This window comes from Arachis hypogaea, chromosome 12 (assembly GCF_003086295.3).
Source record: "Arachis hypogaea cultivar Tifrunner chromosome 12, arahy.Tifrunner.gnm2.J5K5, whole genome shotgun sequence".
Lineage (NCBI taxonomy): Eukaryota > Viridiplantae > Streptophyta > Magnoliopsida > Fabales > Fabaceae > Arachis > Arachis hypogaea.
In genome coordinates this window covers 55,862,660-55,880,279 of record NC_092047.1, presented here as the reverse complement: position 1 = coordinate 55,880,279, position 17,620 = coordinate 55,862,660, and positions in this window count along the sequence as shown.

Sequence of the window (17,620 nt, the reverse complement as noted above, 5' to 3'; positions counted from 1 at the left end):
CGATGGATTCATAAGACATTCATAACTTTAAGGCATATACACTTAGACACTAATGATCATATAGTAAAGACACAAACATAAATAAAACATAAAGCCATAGTAAATGAAAAACAGGAAAATAAGAACAAGGAGATTAAGGTATGGGTCCACCTTAGTGAGGGTGGCGTCTTCCTTTTCTTGAAGAACCAATGGTATTCTTGAGCTCCTCTATGTCTCTTCCTTGCCTTTGTTGCTCCTCCCTCATAGCTCTTTGATCTGGAGTCAATTGCTCTACCACTGAATTATGGAAAAAAACAAAAAGCAATGCTTTTACCACACCAAACTTAAAAGGTTTGCTCGTTCTCGAGCAAAAGAAGAAAGAAGTGGAGAAGATGGAGGAGATGGAGGTGTGTGAATGGTGGGTTCGGGAGGGGAATGGTTTGGATTTGAATGGTGAGGTAGATGGGAATCCTATGGGGTCCACAGATCTTGTGGGGATCTGGCGTTAAATGCCAAATTGGTGCATGTTTCTGGCGTTAAACGCCAAACAGATGCTTGTTTCTGGCGTTTAAACGCCAGAATGTTCTTCCTCCAGGGTGTGCTATTTTTAATGATGTTTTTCATTCTGTTTTTGATTTTTCAGTTGTTTTTGTGACTTCACATGATCATCAACCTAAGGAAAACATAAAATAGCAATAGAAAATAAAGAGATATAGTTAAATAACATTGGGTTGCCTCCTAATAAGTGCTTCTTTATTGTCTTTAGCTGGACCTTGCTGAGCTTTTAATCTAGCCTCAGCCTTGAGCACTTTTGCTCAACATTGCCTTCAAGATAATGCTTGATTCTCAGTCCATTAACAATGAACTTCTTATCAGAATCAATGTCTTGAAGCTCCACATAGCCATATGGTGACACGCTTGTAATCACATATGGTCCCCTCCACCGGGATTTCAGTTTCTCGGGGAATAATCTGAGCCTAGAGTTAAAGAGCAAAACCTTCTGTCCTGGTTCAAAGACTCTAGGTGACAACTTTCTGTCATGCCACCTTTTTGCTTTCTCCTTGTAAAGCTTAGCATTTTCGAAAGCAGTGAGTCTGAATTCCTCTAGCTCATTCAGCTGGAGCAATCTTTTTTCTCCAGCTAATTTGGCATCAAAGTTTCGGAATCTAGTTGCCCAGTAGGCCTTATGCTCCAGTTCCACGGGCAGATGACAGGCCTTACCATACACAAGCTGGTATGGAGAGGTCCCTATAGGAGTCTTGAATGCTGTTCTGTAAGCCCACAGAGTATCATCCAGGCTTCTTGCCCAATCCTTTCTACGTGTACTTACAGTCCGTTCCAGGATTCTTTTTAGTTCTCTATTAGAGACTTCTGCTTGCCCATTTGTCTGTGGATGATATGGAGTTGCCACCTTGTGGCTAATTCCATACCGGACCATAGCAGAGTAAAGCTGTTTGTTGCAGAAGTGAGTGCCCCCATCACTAATTAGTGCTCTAGGGACACCAAACCTGCTGAAGATATGTTTCTGGAGGAACTTCAGCACTGTCTTAGTATCATTAGTGGGTGTGGCAATGGCCTCTACCCATTTTGATACATAGTCAACTGCCACCAGAATATAAGTGTTTGGGTATGATGGTGGGAAGGGCCCCATGAAGTCAATACCCCATACATCAAACAACTCAATCTCCAAGATTCCTTGTTGAGGCATGGCGTAACCATGAGGCAGATTACCAGCTCTTTGGCAACTGTCACAGTTACGTACAAACTCTCGGGAATCTCTATAGAGTGTAGGCCAGTAGAAGCCACATTGGAGGACCTTGGTGGCTGTTCGCTCACATCCGAAATGGCCTCCATATTGTGACCCATGGCAATGCCATAAGATCCTCTGTGCTTCTTCTCTAGGCACGCACCTACGGATTATTCCGTCTGCACATTTCTTAAAGAGATATGGTTCATCCCACAGGTAGTGCTTTGCATCAGTAATTAATTTTTTCTTTTGTTGCTTGCTGTACTCCTTGGGTATGAATCTTGCAGCTTTATAGTTTGCAATGTCTGCAAACCATGGTGTTTCCTGGATGGCAAACAGTTGCTCATCCAGAAAGGTTTCAGAGATCTCAATAGAGGGGAAGGACGTCCCTTCTACTGGCTCTATCCGGGACAGATGATCAGCCACTTGGTTCTCTGTCCCTTTTCTGTCTCTTATTTCTATATCAAACTCTTGCAGAAGCAACACCCATCTTATGAGCCTGGGTTTTGAATTCTTCTTTGTGAGTAGATATTTAAGAGCAGCATGGTCAGTATACACAATCACTTTTGATCCTACTAAGTATGATCTAAACTTGTCAATGGCATAAACCACTGCAAGCAATTCTTATGATCACTGAAAAAGTGTCACCTTCTCCCAGAAATGCATATTTCAGGGATGATGGTAATGGTTTGAGCTCGGGTTTAGGAGGTTTTTCCTCTTCCTGAGAAATTTCCAGAGGCTCTTTCAATTCCTCTGAATCCTCCAGATCAGGCTGAACATCTTTAAAGATGTCTTCCAGCTCTGATTCGAGACTCTCAGCCATGTTGATCTCCTCTACCAAAGAGTCAATAAGATCAAATTTCATGCAGTCTTTTGGTGTGTCTGGATGCTGCATGGCTTTGACAGCATTTAACTTGAACTCATCCTCATTGACCCTCAGGGTTACTTCCCCCTTTTGGACATCAATGAGAGTTCGTCCAGTTGCTAGGAAGGGTCTTCCTAGAATGAGAGTAGCACTCTTGTGCTCCTCCATTTCCATCACTACAAAGTCAGTGGGAAAGGCGAATAGTCCAACCCTGACAATCATGTCTTCAATCACGCCTGATGGGTATTTAATGGAGCCATCAGCAAGTTGGAGACATATCCTGGTTGGTTTGACTTCTTCAGTTAAACCAAGCTTTCTGATAGTGGATGCAGGTATTAGGTTGATGCTTGCCCCAAGATCACATAAAGCTGTCTTGGTGCAATCACCCTCTAATATGCATGGTATCATAAAGCTCTCGGGATCTTTAAGCTTTTTTGGGAAGCTTTTCAAAATGACTACACTACATTCCTCAGTGAGGAGAACTCTTTCAGTTTCTCTCCAATCCTTCTTATGACTCAAGATCTCTTCCATGAACTTGGCATAAGAGGGTATTTGCTCAAGTGCCTCTGCAAATGGAATCTTTATTTCAAAAGTCCTGAGGTAGTCTGCAAAGTGAGCAAATTGCTTATCCTGCTCCTCTTGGCGGAGTTTTTGAGGATAAGGCATCTTGGCTTTGTATTCCTCAACCTTGGTTGCCGCAGGTTTATTTCCTACAGAAGTGGTTGGAGAAGCCTTTTTAGAGGGATTGTTATCAGCACTTGTGTGTGTCTGATCCCTCACTGGCGTTTGAATGCCAGGGTTGGAAGCTTGATTGGCGTTGGACGCCAACTTCCTACCTGTTTCTGGCATTTGAACGCCAGAACTGAGCTTCCATTGGGTGTTTGATGCCAGCTCCTTGCCTGTTTCTGGCGTTTGAACGCTAGAACTGCGCGTGGGTTGGGCGTTTAACGCCAACCTTGCATCCTCTTCTGGCGTTTGAACGCCAGAGTTGTTCCTCTCTGGGCCCTTACTATCCTCAGAGGGATTTTGGATAATTTTTTGCTCATCCTCTGTCAGTTGTTCTTTTCTTGGCTTTCTGCTGCTCTGAAGTGAGGTATTTAATATTTTCCCACTTCTTAATTGAACTGCCTGGCACTTTTCTGTTATCTGCTTTGATAACTGCTGTTTTGTCTGATTCAATTGTGCCTCCATATTTTTATTAGCATTTTTAGTGTCTTGTAGCATCTCCTTGAATTCTGCTAGCTATTTTATTAGAAAACACAATTGTTGATTGAGTTCAGCAACTTGTTCTGGAGGACCAAGTTCAGTAGACACTGCTTTGGCTTCTTCTTTTATGGAGGACTCACTACTTATGTACAGATGCTGATTTTTGGCAACTATATCAATAAACTCTTGAGCCTCTTCAATAGTTTTCCTCATGTGTATAGATCCACCAGCTGAGTGGTCTAAGGACATCTGAGCTCCTTCTATAAGCCCATAGTAGAAGATGTCTAATTGAACCCACTCTGAAAACATTTCAGAGGGGCATTTCCTTAACATCCCTCTGTACCTCTCCCAAGCATTATAAAGGGATTCGTCATCCTCTTGTTTAAAGCCTTGGATGTCCAGTCTTAGTTGTGTCATCCTTTTTGGAGGGAAATATTGATTCAGGAATTTGTCTGATAACTATTTCCATGTCCTTATGCTTGCTGTGGGTTGGTTATTTAACCACCTTTTAGCTTGATCTTTTACAGCAAACGGAAACAGTAACAGTCTGTATACATCCTAATCTACCTCCTTGTCATGTACTGTGTCAGTAATTTGCAAGAATTGTGCCAGAAACTCAGTAGGTTCTTCCTATGGAAGACCGGAATAATAGCAGTTTTGCTGCACCATGACAATGAGTTGAGGATTCAGCTCAAAACTGCCTGCTTTGATAGGAGGTATACAGATACTACTCCTATATGCAGCAGTAGTGGGATTAGCATATGATCCCAGAGTCCTTCTGGACTGTTCATTTCCACTTAGATCCATGATGGATAAAATGGAATTGATATAAATTGCAAGGAAAATATATTTTTGTTTTTATTTTATTGAAGTAGAACAAACCAAATTATTAAGATAAATAAAACTAATAAGATAAAATAAAATAGAATAATTAGAAATTAAAATGTAAGTTTCGAAAATCTAGAGAAAAATAAACTTGAAAATGAAAATAATTGCTTAATTGAGAAGATTTGAAAAACTTTGGATATAATTTTTGAAAAAGATTTTGAATTTTGAAAAGATTTGATTTTTAAAATAAAAATCTGAATTTTTAAAGGTAATTTTCGAAAAATCAATTAAAATAAAGGGAAAAGATATTTTTGAATTCAATGAGGAAAGAGAAAAACAATAAAATGACACAAGACTTAAAATTTTAGATCTAATGCTTCTTATTTTTGAAAATTTGGAGGAAAAACACCAAGGAACACCAAACTAAAAAATTTTAAAATCAAAACACAAGAAAGACTCAAGAACACCTTGAAGATCCACAAGAACACGAAGAACAAAAAGTCAAAGACTCAAAGGACTCAAGAACATAAAAAAGAACACCAAACTTAAAATATTTAGAAAACCAAAAAAAAATTTCCGAAAATTAAATAAGAACTAACAAGAAAACACCAAACTTAAAACTTGACACAAGATTTAATCAAAGAAAAATTATTTTTGGAAAAGTTTTAAAAGGAGGATACCCAATCACCAAGAACATAAGCGCAATGCTCTAACCAATTGAGCTATAAATTTAACGTGTTTTATTAAGGTATTTAATAAATGAAATTTTTTTGGAAAACTAAAAAATTGAAAAAGCACAAGAAAAACAAGACAAAACAAAGATCAAACAAGTAAAATAAACAAGAACAACTTGAAGATTAAGAAAGAACAATGAACACAAATTCGAAAATTTCAAAGAAAATAAAAACATGCAATTGACACCAAACTTAAAATATGAAACTAAACTCAAACAGAAAAACTCAATTATCAGTTTATAAAATTTTTGAAAAATTTAAAAAGAGAAAATAAGGATTTAAAAAAATTTCAACCAAAAACAATAATAGAAGACTCTAAACCAAAGAGAAAAAATTTTCCTAATCTAAGCAACAAAATAAACCATCAGTTGTCCAAACTCGAACAATTCCCGACAACGGTACCAAAAACTTGGTGCACGAAATTGTGATTCACACTTTTCACAACTCCGTACCACTAACCAGCAAGTGCACTGGGTCGTCCAAGTAATACCTTACGTGAGCAAGGGTCGATCCCACGGAGATTGTTGGCTTGAAGCAATCTATGGTTATCTTGTAAATCTTAGTCAAGAGATTAATTATGATTATCAGTCTGAATTGCGAAAAATAAAAGAGCATGAAATAAATACTTATTATGCAGTAATGGAGAATATGTTGGAGTTTTGGAGATGCTTTGTCTTCTGAATGTCTGCTTTCCCCCTGTCTTCTTCTTTACGTACGCAAGGTTCCTCCTATGGCAAGCTGTGTGTTGGTGGATCACCGTTGTCAATGGCTACCATCCGTCCTCTCAATGAAAATGGTCCAGGTGCGCTGTCACCGCACGGCTAATTATCTGTCGATTCTCACTCATGCTGGAATAGGATCCATTGATCCTTTTGCGTCTGTCACTACACCCAACCCTTGTGAGTTTGAAGCTCGTCACAGTCATTCAATCCCTGAATCCTACTCGGAATACCACAGACAAGGTTTAGACTTTCTGGATTCTTAAGAATGCTGCCAATGGATTCTAGCTTATACCACGAAGATTCTGATTAAGGAATCCAAGAGATACTCATTCAATCGAAGGTAGAACGGAGGTGGTTGTCAGTCACGCGTTCATAGGTTGAGAATGGTGATGAATGTCACGGGTCATCACATCCATCATATTGAAGTGTGAATGAACATCATAGATAGAAACAAGCGTGTTTGAATAGAAAACAGAAATAATTGCATTAAGTCATCGAGACACAGCAGAACTCCTCACCCCCAACAATGGAGTTTAGAGACTCATGCCATCAAAGAGTACAAAGTTCGGATCTAAAATGTCATGAGGTACAAAATAAATCTCTAAAAGTTGTTTTAAATACTAAACTAGTAACCTAGGTTTACAGAAAATGAGTAAACTAAGATAGATAGTGCAGAAATCCACTTCTGGGGCTCATTTGGTGTGTGTTAGGGCTGAGACTTGAGCTTTACACGTGCCAAGGCTATTTCCAGAGTTGAACTCCAGGTTGTAGCGTGTTTCTGGCGTTTAACTCCAACTTGTAACCTGTTTCTGGCGTTTAACGCCAGAATACAACATGGAAATGGCGTTGAACGCCAGTTTACGTCATCTATCCTTGAACAAAGTATTGACTATTATATATTGCTGGAAAGCCTGGGATGTCTACTTTCCAACGCAATTGAGAGCGCGCCAATTGGACTACTGTAGCTCCAAAAAATCTATTCTGAGTGCAGTGCGGTCAGAATCCAGCAGCATCAGCAGTCCATTTTCAGCCTGAATCAGATTTTTGCTCAGCTCCCTCAATTTCAGCCAGAAAATACCTGAAATTATAGAAAAATACAAAAACTCATAATAAAGTTCATAAATATGAATTTTGCCTAGAAACTAATAAAAATATACTAAAAACTAACTAAAACATACTAAAAACTACATGAAATTAACCCCAAAAAGCGTATAAAATATCCGCTCATCATCCACCAATATCAATACAAAATAAAACCATAAAATTATGGTTTATCAACTTTTCCACACTTAAAACAAGCATGACCTCATGCTTAACATCAAGAAAGATACATGAAAGGTGTATCAACATTTATGCAATGCAAGTAAACTACCTATATGCAATCTACCTAAATGCATGTAACTATTCTACCCAATACCATCTAGTTATCTACATGTATCTACCTAGTCAATGCACATCAATTTCCAAGAAAGCATGGATACATAATCAAGGGCTAAAACAATCATAATCAAATCCAATCCATAATTGATTCAAGTAATATAAGAAAATTTAACAAACTTGCAAGATAAGAAATGATCAAAGGTGGAAACATAGAATTGAGCGATCGAACCCCTCACCGGATGTGTATACGCTTTAATCGCTCAAGTGTATAGGGTTAATTCACTCAATTCTCCTCTAATCATGCTTTCTAAGACTTGTTTTTCATCTAACAATCAACTATTATTCAATGCATGCATACAAATATCATGAAGACTTTTGAGGGTTGTAATGGGGTTAGGGTCAAGGTAAGATTGTATTTGCTCAAGTGGACTAGAATTTGAATCTTTGATTAACTTAAAATTTTCATCTAACCTATGACAATCTATTTAACTCTAATGAAAAGCTAGATACCCATTATTCACTTTTTCACACACTCATGCATTCCCTATTTTAATCACAACACATATGCATTGTTATTATTACTTTACTTTGGGGTATTTTGTCCCCTTTTTATTGCTTTCTTTTTCACTTTTTTTGTTTCTTTTTCTTTTCCTTCTTTTATTTTTATTTTTATTTTTTTCTTCTTTTTTCTTTTCTTGTCTTTCTTTTCAAAATAAAATATATACAAAAGTATCAATGCATATGGTTTAAACATTTAATGCATGAGTATGCTCAAGATCTTCAACAAATATACAAAAATACACTTTTATCTCAACCAATATTCCCAAACTTTCCCATATTTAAATAATACACACTCTCACTAGCTGGTGCACGAAATTGTGATCTCAATGGCGCCGACAACTTGGTACGCACAATCGTATTCTCAATTCTTTGTCACAACTTCGCACAACTAACCAGCAAGTGCACTGGGTCGTCCAAGTAAATCTCAGTCAGGCGGATTCAAATGGTTATAGAGTTTTAATAATTAAAATATAATTAAAATATAAAATAAAGATAGAGGTACTTATGTAATTCATTGGTGAGAATTTCAGATAAGCGTATGGAGATGCTTTTGTTCCTTCCGAACCTCTGCTTTCCTGCTGTCTTCATCCAATCCTTCATACTCCTTTCCATGGCAAGCTGTATGTAGGGCATCCCCGTTGTCAATGGCTACTTCCCGTCTTCTCAGTGAAAATGGTCCAAGATGCGCTGTCACTGCACGGCTAATCATCTGTCGGTTCTCGATCATACTGGAATAGGATTCAGTAATCCTTTTGCGTCTGTCACTACGCCCAGCACTCGCGAGTTTGAAGCTCGTCACAGCCATCCCTTCCCGGATCCTACTCGGAATACCACAGACAAGGTTTAGACTTTCCGGATCTCAAGAATGGCTGCCAATAGTTCTAGCCTATACCACGAAGACTCTAATCTCACGATCAGAAGGCTAAGAGATACACATTCAAGCTTGTTTGCATGTAGAACGGAAGTGTTTGTCAAGCACGCGTTCATAAGTGAGAATGATGATGAGCATCACATAATCATCACATTCATCATGTTCTTGTGTACGAATGAATATCTTAGAGAAGAAATAGGCTTGAATTGAATAGAAAAACAATAGTACTTTGCATTAATTCATGAGGAATAGCAGAGCTCCACACCTTAATCTATGGTGTGTAGAAACTCTACCGTTGAAAATACACAAGTGATGAAGGTCCAGGCATGGCCGAATGGCCAGCCTCCCTAAACGTGATCAAAGGACCAAAAGATAATCCAAAGATATCAAAAGATCGATATAAATACAATGGTAAAAAGTCCTATTTATACTAAACTAGTTACTAGGGTTTACAGAAATCCACTTCCGGGCCCACTTGGTTTGTGCTAGGGCTGAGCATTGAAGCTTTCACATGCAGAGGTCTTTCTTGGAGTTAAATGCCAGTTTGTAACCTGTTTCTGGCGTTTAACTCTGCTTTGCAACCTGTTTCTGGCGTTAAACTCCAGAATAGGGCAGAAAGCTGGCGTTGAACGCCAGTTTGCATCGTCTAAACTCAAGCAAAGTATAGACTATTATATATTGCTGAAAAGCCCTGGATATCTACTTTCCAACGCAATTGAGAACGCACCATTTGGACTCCTGTAGCTCCAGAAAATCCACTTTGAGTGCAGGAAGGTCAGAATCCAACAGCATCTGCAGTCCTTCTTCAGCCTCTGAATCTGATTTTTGCTCAAGTCCCTCAATTTCAGCCAGAAATTACCTGAAATCACAGAAAAATACACAAACTCATAGTAAAGTCCAGAAATGTGATTTTTATTTAAAAACTAATAAAAATATACTAAAAACTAACTAAATCATACTAAAAACTATGTAAAAACAATGCCAAAAAGCGTATAAATTATCCGCTCATCACTAGCCTAAGCTAATCAAAGATCCAAATTAAGGACATTTATTGTTTTTCACTTAGGGGGTAGTGATGTGATAAAATTAAGAACAAAAAGGGGATTAAAATAGGCTCAAATTGGTTAACAAAGGTGGATAAAAGGGTAAGGCTATTTGGGTAGGTGAGCTATTTGAAATAAAGGCCTCAATCATATAAATACATTCATACACAAAACAATGGACAAAAAGAATCAAACAAATAAAAGATTACAATCATAGAGAGAAAATAATACACAGGGAAATCAAAATAGTGGTTATATGATGTAACCACACAATTTGGCTCAAAACTTACAAGGTTGTGTGTTCTTAGCTCAAAAACCATGTTCCACGATATATAATTCAAGCAAGTTTCAATAAAAGATATTTTTACTCAAATTAATATTGGAATGCCCTATAGATAAATTCCTTGGAAAATTTTATTATTTTGACTAAGCTTATTATATATATATATATATATGCAAACCAAGAGAATGCAACTAAAAATTCTAAAAGACCTAGTAATAGAAGAAAAATAAATGAAATGTGAAAGTATTTAGATTAGAAATTTTCACCCAAAAATCGGCCGATTGGTCGGACGACCTCCCCACACTTAAAAGTTTGCACCGTCCTCAGTGCATTCAAAGATGAGCAAGGGGGAACGTCGACTTCACGAATTGCCACCTTTAGCTGGTGGATCAACTGGATGTTGCATGTTCTTTCTTCTTCTTCCCTTTTTGCTTATGGTGAATCATCTTGAAAGACAGAAAACAAGATAGTAAGACGAGTAAATGCAAAAGCACGGAAGCAAAGATTGTTGGAATGAGGTAAGACTCACTAAAATGAAGTGAGTTAATCAGTTTGTGACATTGATGAAAATAAGTGTGTGAATTCTAAGTTTGCGCATGGTTTAGAACACACACACTAGCATTGAAAGCTTTATGTCACAATTACACAAAAGAAGTATGCACTTCACTCATTCTAGTGTGCTTGAGATACGTTGAAGGAAACTTGTAAATTAAAAATAAACAAACAAGTAATAAAAAATCATGAAAGCATTCAAGCAATAATCAAGTGATTGTGAAATAGATAATGAATGAAAATTGGTTGATGTGCAAGAAAACTTAACGGACCAAGAATCATATAGAACTCATACATCAACTAATGACACACTTTGAATTTTTGTTCGCATCACCTAATTGACATAGAGTGGAGCACATTGGTGCTATGCAACTTAGGAAAAGAGAGATAGAAGTTGAAATCAATCACATAGCAAGTATGGTCTATATAGGTTGAAAATTTCAAAAGGATGTCCCTAGGTGAGCTTACAATCCAATTTCATAATTCCACAATATTGATTCACAAACTTGGTTATGTAAATACAAGTCAATATAATCAAGCATCACCTAACAACAAAGGTATCAAATAGAAGCAAATTCCCTAATGATAGATAATGAAATCAAATCACATGGTGGCCAAAACATGCAATTCAAAAGATTTAGAATGCTTTGAAAGCAATTCATAAGTACTTAGTATGCACAATTATTAAGCATGAATAATTCAATACCAAGCAATAAAGTATAACCTCAACAAAGAAATCCAACAATAAATATAAACAATAATGTTGCTAAAATAGCATCAAGTTAGTAATCAGCAGCAATATCTCAACATATTCAACATATCAAATCAATAATCTAACACTTATCACCAAAAGATAACCTAAACTAACAACCTAATATATTAAAATAGAAAATTAAACTAACTAACTAACTAATGGGGATGATGGTGGATGGTGAATGATGATGACGGATGGTGGTTGAATGAGGAAAAGAAGAGAAAAAAAAAGAGAGAAGAAGAGAAAAATAGAGAAGAAAAGGTTGTGCGTATGCACCATTGAGCATGCGTATGCACGAGTTGGGACGCGGAGGGTAAGGCTGCATACGCGAGCAGCTGGTATGCGGGTGGTAGCTTCTGTTTGGCCCAGTCGCGTACGCGGCAAGTGGCTACACAAACGAGATGGTCGAATTTTGGGGTTATACATACACACCATTGAGTATGCATACACATGGTTTTTTTTTTTAAACATAACAGAACTTAAAAAGCAAACACAACTTCTCAACTAGATTCAACTATGCAATTAAAAATCAAAATCAAAGTCAAATTAAAATCAAAATCGATGATCCAAAATCAAAGCCCAAAATCTATGCAATTCAACTATGTAACCATGCACATTCTAAAACAATTCAAAATCCAAAAATTGGCTAACTTTCTAACATCCAAAAATTTATTCAACTATTCCATTCAAATATTCCAATCAAACTAGAATCTATCATATCAATCTAACACTTAAGAGACATATTTACAAGAATGAAATAAAGAAGGAAAGTTGGAAGGTTTTACCATGGTGGGGTGTCTCCCACCTAGCACTTTCATTTAAAGTCCTTAAGTTGGACATTTAGGAAGCTCCTTGTCATGGTGGCTTATGCTTATACTCATCCTTGAACTTCCAACAATGCTTGAATCTCCAAAATGTTCCAACATTCCAAATCAATTGTAGCAAGCTTTGATGGAGTTCCGACACTACAAGAATTTGACAAATTAGCGACGAATTTTTGCGAGAAATATTTCTTGTCACTAATCCATCACTAACTTGCGAGAAATTAGTGGCACACTAACGACAAAATTAATGAGCAGTCACAAAATATCCGAACTTGAGAAAAGCAATTGATTAGTGAGAGATTCACGAGTAAGTTTGTTTCTCGCAAATTGACTTTTGTAGCTAAAAAAAGAGCAAGGAAAATTTTCTCGCTAATTTGTCACAAATTAATTACCGAGTGACAATGTTCTAGCAAATCAGTAACTTAGGGGTTCAATCGAATAAAAGTAAAGTAGCGAGGGATATTATTGTCACTATTCTGTCGCAATTGTTTGATATACAATTAGCGAGAAACAATTCACACACTAGTTCGTCGCTAAATAAACTTTGTGCAAAAAGTCTAATTAGTGAGGAACAATGTTACTACTTACTAGCTAATTCGTCACAAAGACTTGAAATACATTTTGCGATGGACAATTTCCTAGCTAATTTGTCACCAAAATTTTTATTTTTAGCGAGCAACTAGTTTCTCGCTAATTTGTCGCATAATATTGTCAAATTCAAAATTAGGATAGCAACAGAAAATAGCCGTCGCTAACTCATCGCAATGTATAAATCATTCAGTTAGGAAAGTGTTCCTTGCTAATTAGTTGCTAAAGTAGAAATACGAATATTGAGCACCTAGGACCTAAGTAACGAGAAATTTGCGACCGTTTAACAACTGACATACTTCGTTGGCTGATTTCAAGTCGCTGATTAGCGGGCAAAATATATTTGTCGCTAAGTTGTCACAAGTTTAGTTTAGCGAGCGACTTGGCAACTGCAATTTCGTCGCAAAGAAAAAGCTATATCCTACCTATTTTGTAGCAAATTACTCGCTAATCTCGTTGGAAATCCGTCGCAGAGTTATAACAAATCCAAAACTAACCGAGAAAATGTTATAAGTAAGTGGTCGTAATTGAGTCACTAATCAAAAGCTTATTTAGTGAGAAATTAGCGACTGCTTAACAACTGATAGACTTTCCTCACTTATTTCATGTTGCTACTAATTTATGAGCAAAAACGTTAGTCTTTATTCAGTCCTTATTTCATTTTGCTGTAACAATCTGAGTTTTTGGAAAATTAAATTTAATATATTTGTTAAAAATTTTATTCTAAAAAAATTATTTTACTAAAAGTAATTAAATAAAGCTTTATGATATACATATTGAATTTTAAAAGTAATTAGGAGTCATAAGAAATTTTGATGATAATTGAAATTTAAATTAATTAAGTTTTTCTTATATTATCTTTAGTATAATTGGATATTTGGTATAATTGAAATTGATTATTTTATATAATTCAAAATCAAGTTTTGGTAATGGAAAAATAATAAAGTTAAATGATTTAAATTAGATAATTGATATTTCAGATTTAAACGGTACTTTATAAAGTATAATTAATCTGTTCATTATAATTTAAAATAAAAATAATTATTTTAACTCAGTAATATCTATAACAATATATAATGGCAATACATGGATTTAGTGTCCAAAATTTCTTTCCAATATTACCCTTTCTAATTAACTTTCTACTTAAAGTTAATTATTCAGTTTAAAAAAACATCCACCAATTTCTCTTACCTTATAATCACGTTATTAGAATAACTTTGTACTTTTCATCCACATCATCCTCTTCCTTACACTACAAAAGAAGCGGGAAATAGCGGCGGTTATTGGAGTGATTTGCGGCGGTTTTAAGCTGCCACGAAACTGGATTCCAGCAGTTTGTTAAGTGTTACCTATTAGGGGGTGGTTATATGATTTTGCGGCGGTTCTCAGGAACCACTGGCACAACCGCCACAAAACCCGGTAATTTGCGTCGCAATGTTTAGTGGTGGTTTTAAACCGCCGCAATCTGGACAACAGTGATCCACACGAAATGTTCGGCGGTTTGAAACCGCCGCTGTTTAATGGCCACGGTTTTGTTCAAATTTAATTACTGGCTTTTTGAAAACGTTGCTGTTTAATGGTCAATGTTTTTTGAAATGTAACTGGCTATCTCCTAACCTGAATTTTCAATTTTCTAACGGCTAGTTCGTAACTGCCACTATTTTCCGGTTGAATGGCCGCAAAAATACTGTATTGTACACTGGCAAACCACTCTGTTTTTTATTTTAATGTACATTTTTTCATTTTTTTTAATCCTTCTTAATATTAGTAAGTTAAATTATTTTATATCCCGAAAAATAAATTGCAAGGTAAATGACAACAGCAAAACCATTAATTTAATTAATATAATTATTCAAATATCAACAAACTGTACTCCTTACTAAGAGTTGCATAATCAAGAACATAAAAGTCTATAAATGAAAGAAGAAAAGGTTCCATAATCCTAAGATCTACTTTCTATTCTGACCCTCCAATGCACTCATCCATGCAGCGACGTCTGATGGCAGCTTCCTACCTTGCCCTTGAAGTAGACATATCAAAGCACTTTCCATTGCCTGCATCTTGACCTTCCCAGCTGCTACTTCATCCTCCGCTGCCTGTCTTTTGGTCTTCTCGGTTGCTACTTCATCCTCCACTGCCTTCCTTTTCAATTTCAATGATGCCAACTCTGCTTGTAGTTCAAGTAGCATCCTTTGGGTGTCCTCCCTTTCAAAATCATTGATCGGCTGATGGAAATTCATACCGAAGACTTGACTAGAAGTCGGCCCCAACCCCATGCCACGCATCCTACCCGGGTGCTCCTTTCCGAGAGCTTGAGCAAGCGAATCATTATGAGACAACAGTCTAGAGGATTCATCACGTTGCTCAATAGCCTCAATTCTTTCCTACACACATAGATGAGCAATTATAAGCATTTATTAGCAAGTCGCTAACCGCACAAACTTCCAATAAAATTTTAAAAACTAAAACATAGGAGACACTACTTTCCGATTCTCAACACATTACTTACTCCAATAGCGCGAGCTGCATCATGGATATAGGTCCCATTAGATCTTTTGTGCGTTAAGAGATACAACTCTCCTCTATCAACTCTCCTCCCTTGTCGTTCCGACTGTACCAATAACCATGACAAAGCATTAAGTATAAGAACAGATAATTCAAAAACATTCCCAAAATTGGATTACCTCTTCTTCTCCGCGCCTAGCCAAGCTTTTCGATCCGCCGATGTGGGTGTAAAGCTTCTTTGATCGATTCTCAGCATTTTTTTTTACAAATCGCCTGTCATGCCAACAAATTAAGAGTTACTGGACACTAGTTCTGACTAACTCAATGTGACATAAATGGACTTTTTCTGTTATGAAACAAAACTATATGACCTATGTCTCGTCGCTATGGCGATAATCGAGAAACCATTTCCAATGGTCCTCAGTAATTCAATCTGGGCGGTTTTCAATATTTTCTTCAAGTGAAAGTTCTGGGTCATAGAAGTGATGGTATAATCTGTTCCTCATTTCCTTCCAAGCCCTTCCTAGCATTTTGAATATTATACGCTTTATAATTCCTCTACTATCTTCTTCAAATGGAACATTTCCTGCAACATTAAAATTAAGCTGTGAGTAGTGTTCAAAGTATGAGTTTGGAATGGTACGAAGAAATAAAAATAACATTTTACCTTTACTATTTCATTATAGACCTTGTCCCTGGTGCGAACCTTTCTCCAGTCCCTCTCACAGATTGAAAATTTGGTGTAGTTAGATCCTAGCAGTCCCATAACGCCGCTCAGTAGACCTGCTTCATCCCCAACTGGTTGCAGTGCACTGTTAAACCTGAGTACGACCTTTCTTCCGTTAGGTGGCTTCATAGCTTCCTTTACACTCAGTTTGACCTATTTGATTGTGCCATCGGATTCTATAAAATATATTAATTCTTAGTTAGCTACCATTGGAGTCAAGCTGCGAATACATCATAGAAAAATAGGGCAATGAAAAGTAGAATTAAATAAGTTCTCTTATACCAATTATTTTAACATCCCAAAAATCTGTGGTCTTGCGTCCCTTGCGCTTCTGAGCATCCGATGCAGCAAAAAGGTTATCAACATGTTGGTCAAAAGAATCTACCTCATCTGTCTCTGGGTCTACCTCTTCGGCGTCTGGCTCCGAGTTTTGAACATCATTCATGGAAGCCTGTGGAGCAGGCAGTGGTTCGGTTCGGGGTGGACGAAAGGGACGTAAAGACGAGGATGTGGGGGCACTACTGCCACTGGATGGCGGAATTGGGCAGTCCGCTCTCTGCAAAGTTGAAGCCACATGACCTCCCACTTAAGGCTGATGACATGCTGTGTTTACACGGGCTTTCTTCGTGAAACAACCTGCCCGGGGCATCTTTCCCAACTGCATTCGGATTAAAACGAAGTAATAACAATTAATATGTACATAATAATATAAATTAACATGCAAAAAGGATACCGACATACCCAAGTTACATGAGTATATGAGTACATGAGTACATGAGTTGAGAGACCATGTTAACAAAGAAATCAAATATGTGGGGCATAAAAAAAATATTGATGTATTCACAATTTCTCTATAATTCCTAAAATCAAATTATTAATTTATGTTAAATATAATTATTCATGTTAAATATAATTATTTCATGTTAAATATAATCATTCAATTATTTATGTTAAATATAATTATTCATGTATCATTTTTATTAACCCGAATATAGCTTAGATAAAAAAATTAGTAAGCCGGAAATAGCGTAGTAATAACAATTAATATGTACATCATAATATAAATTATCATCTTTCTCAACTGCATTAACAAGGAAATCAAATATGTTAGGCATAAAAAAAATATTGACGTACTCACAGTTTCTCTATAATGCCTAGAACCATAATAATATTCTGTACTATTGGAAGTTAATTTTAAGCTTGGGACTTATGAGTAGCATGTTTAACAAATTGAAAAAATATCATACTTAGTTATAATAGAATAGAGTTTCATAAAAGTTCCAATCAATGAGTTGAACCAAGATGTTGGAGCTTGGAACATTTGTAGGCCTACTTTAAATTTGGATAATCAAACATCAATTTCTATGGACAATCAATTTAATCAAAGATTTGATAAGATTGCTAAGGGGGTTCCATTCATCTAATGAATTACTAGGGACCCTTACATACTA